Raw genomic sequence first — 5,439 nt, 5'->3', positions numbered from 1 at the left:
TTCCTGCTCCCTAGTGCCCACCCTGAGTCACAGCAGGCTCTTTCTCTTTCATGTGTCACCAGTAGAAACAAAGGCTTGGAAGGTCAAACTCTTCTTTTTATGACCCCCGTGCACTCCAAGTCACTTCTGTGTTCAGCATAGCAACCTTGATGAACCATTGCCATCACTTCTCCATCTTTTTTCACTAGGTTTCCTTTCTTACAGAAACAAGGGAGAAAATATGCACACAAGAAACAGAAAATTTTGGAAATAAATTTTAATTTTGCCACTTAGGGTTCAAAATATTCATTTTCTATTTTTTTCCTCCCATTGGTTTTCTTTTCTTCTCCATTTTAGTGGAAAAAAAACCCATCACTGTGTACTAACAGAAACTTTTATTTTTATGTGAAGAGTTCTTCTCTCTGATTTTCAAAGGGCTGTGGATGACTCTCAGGACCAGCTTGACCAAACCAGTGAAGAGCCCCAGCTCAGGTGACTGCATCAGCAGGCAGACCTGCCCTTTTGAAAGAGTGGGATTTATGTCCAGTAAGAATATTGTTTATCCATCACTTTGACATCTTGGTGCATCCCAAAGGCCAATGACTTCTCTGTAGTGAGCTGTGGGTCTTTTACTATTATACCAACATCAATTTGTACTAGAATGGCTTAAGTGGACGATCATAGCTTGAGCAGTGGGTTGGACGAGATGACCTCTTGAGATCCCTTCCAGCCCTATTTGTTTCTGATTCCATGTACAGGCAGATGGCAAATGCATCTGAAAGCATAAAAACTATGCTTAGAAAAATGCTGGGTATTAAAGGTATGCAAATACTGAGACTAATCTATGCAAAATGTGGGTATTAAATCATATTATTATATGAGATATTGTATTAGATATTAGATTATATTATATGTATAATATATAATATATAAGTGTATATTATATATTATAGTATATGCTATATATTATATTATATTATATAATATATCAGAAAAATTCTGGTCATTAAATGTATGCAAATACTGAGATTAAGCTGTGCAAATGCTGAGATTTGTCTAGGAGTCCAGCAGCATATCTGCTCCAGCAGGAGTGTGTCATTGGGTCATTGATACAATGCTGTTTGGAGAAGTGGGTAGCGGTGGCCAGCCATACCACCCAGCCGAGGTGGAGTCCCATAAAGTGGCAGCAGGGCAAACTTACAGTGTAAGCAGCAACTTGCACAATGAATCTGCTTGGACTTTAACAAAGGTCTCTCCCCAGCACAGACACCATTGGGGGAGCAGTGGATGCTTAGTACAGATTCTGCAGTGCTTGGGTCAGTGAATACAAGTCCGGTGTCATGGGGACAGGCAGTAGTAAAAAGCCATGGACACGGATACAGGGTGCCTGTACTGGATGGGAAACAGCTAGGAGTAGAGCATCAGCACCTGGCACTGCAGTCAGGATGGGGGTTGTCCCTGCCTGGAACTAGGGACAGGGTTGGGGTGTCACTCTGGCACCCCAACTCTCCCTCGTGCTCCATGAGCTCCAGGAGATGATCTGGGCTCAGGCCCCAGGTAGGTATCTGCAGTAGGATCTGGGCATTCACCTGCGGGAAGGGAGGAGAGGACAGTGAGACAGGAGGGAATGAGAAGAGGGCCACAGTGAGACCCAGGTTGTGGGGGAGGGAACTGGCAGTCCTTGACTGGGGGCACAACTGGGGTGGCCAGAAGGGAGAAAGCCACCTCCAGCCACTGTGGACTGTGACCTTGATGTACCATCAGAAGATGGCAGTGACACCTTGGAGGAGGAGCAGGGCAAGGAGCAAATTTTAATGGCTGCAGAGGGAGCTCCTGGGTGCCTGCAGCAGGGGGACGCAGCTGGTGGTTGGGGAGGGGGAACAAGTTTGTTCTGGGGAATTCTGTAGGGTAACATGAGTGTTTAGCTGGGGATTGCAACACAGCTAAGCTGTAACACCAGCTTGGTTAGGGGGCATCAAAACCAGGGTTGGGAACAGGCCCTGGTTGGGTTTTGCTGAGCAGTCTTGGCAAAGGTGACCCTGAGCAGGGGGCTCTGGCATAGGAGCAGCTTCAGCAGGGGACACAGAGGTGTCTATGTGGGAGTCTGGAGTCGGCCAACATGGGTGCTCTGCCTGTCCTTAGGGAAGAGCATTGTCTGAACGTGGTGTATGGCATGTGAGGACTGCCAGTGGTGGGTGGTGCTGGCTGATAGGTTTCCATTGAAAGCACCTTGCATGAAGGAGAAAAAAGAGTCATGAAAAATATCTGTTTTCCACAGAAAATGTCAAGCCTTCCAAAACAAATAAATGCAACAAAAAAGGAATGCCCTAAATTCAAAACACTTCACACTGGAAGTGTGGCGAGAAGGCCTTGTGGGAACTGTGCCTCTGCTGTAGCACACTCCTGGTCTCCTCCCTGCAGACTGTATTTCCCATGACTTGCAGCTCACCAGGAGAGGAGCCCAGACTCCACCGCAGGAGATGTAGTTTGGCCTGAAGAGGAGGACCAAAGCACAGGAGTCCCAGGACAATCCATTCATGATGAACTGCCATGGCATTTCCAAATCAAAGTATTTTGAGTTTCTCCAAATTTTCCAAAGAAGGAAAACATCTGTTTTATGATGTTCTCTGTTCCCCATCTCCCCCTGCTTCCCTTCCCCTGCCAAGGGGACATCTGAAGCATGAAGCGGCATGGAGTTCAAGGGACAGGGGTGGTTCTAGCCTCCATGGAAGCACTGAAATTTGGAGAAAACTCAGAATATTTTGATCTGGAAATGCCTTAGCAATGTATTGTGGGACTTACAGCTCCAGGAGCCTGGTGCTCCTGGGCTTTCCTTCCTTTGGAAAATTTTGAGAAACTGGAGAAACTCAAAATACTGTCCATGATGTGTCCAGGCCTCATTATCCAGTCAGCATCTCGCAGCAAGGGAGCTTCTCCACTGTCTGTCTGCTGGGCTTCTCCCTTAGTAGAGCCTTCCTTCCCTGTTCCCTTCCCTCACCAGGTTTCTCCCTGCCATAACTCCCATACTGGCCTTCATGACCCTCAGCTTGCTCCTCATTCTCTTTACTGTCAGCAGTACAACGGTTAATGTTGACATCAAAGCATCATCATTGGGCTTCAGAGTGAACACCTCTGGTAAGATTTGCTCGCACCTTCCAGAGTGATGGTCTCAGGCTCCCTATAGATTCAGGCAGTGTCACTCACATTCAGGGCAGCTCCCACTTTGAGGAGTGTCTCCTGTGTCAATTGTATTCAGTTTGTGTCCTAAACTTCCTTTTTTTCTTTAAAGTAAAGTTGAGGATCTCTCCCGTCCTGTGGGGCATCCCCAAACAAGTTAGATGTGAACCATGGGCTCTGTGCTGAGCCTCACAGAGCCACAGACCTTCACGCAAGCTCAGCTTAGTAACCTCTGGGGACACTGAAAAATTCCAGAAGAAGCGAAAGAGTTGGAGCAGCAAAACCTTGTTGGATATCAATGGGATTAAAAGGTTTGATTCTAATAGGAAATTCATCCTGGAACTTTTTTCTAAAAAAAGGCGATTCTCTTAGAAGCCTAAGTTGGAATTTGTCACCCTAGGCAAATTGTTGGTGGGGTGGTGAAAGAAGGGAGCTGACTGCTGGCCAGTTGCCTCTGGGTTGCTGCTGCTCTCATTCGGGCACCCCCTCTAAGTCAGTGCCTGGAGCTGGTGCTCTGCTCATTCACCCCTATTTGCCCTACTGATTCTCTTTGTTCCTCTGACCCCAACTGAACTTCAGAGGGGGCTTCTCATTAGGGTGGCCATCACAGAGGACAGTCCAGTTGTCCTCTGTCCTCTGTTGATACAAAACCAGATGCCTTTATGTCCCCTATTTTTCTCTTGAAGAGAAAAATAGAGGACATAAAGGCATTGGGTTTCGTATCAGTAGAGGACAGAGGACAGAGTAGCAAAAAACCGGAGTGACCTCTATGATGGCCACCCTAGTTTTCATTGACGACAGCTGTTTCCCTTCCCTGGAGTTTCTCTTTTGCAGTTCTGCCCAGCATATACATGTGAGCTGCTCCACACCTTTCATTCAAGACTGTTTTCCAAATGTGAGGGGAAAATGGCTGTTGTGGGTTTTTTTATGGGGGGGCGGTGGGAATTTGGGTGGGGTTCACAATTTATTCTGATTTTTGGCAGCTCAACTCTAAGAAATTCCCCAAACATTTAGATTAAGACATGAGACTATGGAGAAAATGTCCAGATTTTTTTTATCAAACTGAAATGTTTGGACTTTTAAAAAGAAAAGTTTGTTTAGAATTGGTACTTTTTATCCTTTGAATGGATATTTCACCTTAAAATCTTTCAGTGACGTGTGAGGTAGAAACAAATCTATTCCAAACTGTTGTGCTTTTGCTTCTTTTACACAATCTTTTGTTCCATCTACTACTTAGCTCTGCTGGGCCTGCTTCTCTTCCAGAGGCCCGAGGAAGGTACAGTGGGCATGTCTACATGTGCCTTTACATGTGCCTAAACTTACTGCGCATTGCATAATGCACATTAAGGCAATTTAGCATGTGTCTACATGTGTACACACTAAGGCATATTAACGATCTGCGCAGACCAACTTGGAACTAAAGTTAGTCCCAAGTCAGTCAACATACACAGTGTTAATGCACCTTAGTGCATCTACATGTACGTTAAGGCGCTTTAGACATTTGCCCCTAAATGTCACACCTGCTTTTTTAGGTATCAAATTTAGGCGCGAATAGCTTAACATCACCATTTTTAAGGAACATTAAGGGCACGCATATGTAGATGCATGCCCTTAATGTGCCTTAACTAGCACTCATGGTGCTCTGGCCAAATGCCAGAGGACTGGAAAAGGGCCAATATGGTTCCCATTTTCAAAAAAGGGAGGAAGGAAGACCCAGGAAACTATAGGCCAGTTAGTCTTACCTCGATCCTGGGTAAGCTTTTTGAGAGAATTATCCTGGCGCATGTCCGTGAGGGGCCAGCAGGGGAGGTTATGCTTAGGGGCAACCAACATGGGTTCATTCGAGGCAGGTCCTGTCAGACCAACCTGGTGGCCTTCTACGGCCAGGTCACAAAATCCTTAGACACAGGGGAAGCAGTGGACGTAGTCTTTCTGGACTTCAGGAAGGCCTTTGACACTGTCTCTCACCCCATTCTCATTAAAAAACTAGGGGACTGTGGTGTCGACACCTACACAGTCAGACGGGTCGCTAACTGGCTGGAGGACCGCACACAGAGAGTGGTGGTGGATGGGTTTTATTCAACCTGGAGGGATGTGGGCAGTGAGGTCCCCCAGGGCTTGGTCCTCGGGCCCGCGCTGTTCAACATCTTTATCAGCGACTTGGACGAGGGGGTAAAAAGCACCCTGTACAAATTCGCAGATGACACTAAGATGTGGGGGGAAGTGGGCACGCTAGAAGGGAGGAATAGGCTGCAATTGGACCTAGACAGGTTACAGGGGTGG

Source organism: Alligator sinensis, unplaced genomic scaffold (assembly GCF_000455745.1).
Source record: "Alligator sinensis unplaced genomic scaffold, ASM45574v1 scaffold1391_1, whole genome shotgun sequence".
Lineage (NCBI taxonomy): Eukaryota > Metazoa > Chordata > Crocodylia > Alligatoridae > Alligator > Alligator sinensis.
Note: the sequence above shows the minus strand (reverse complement) of the source record.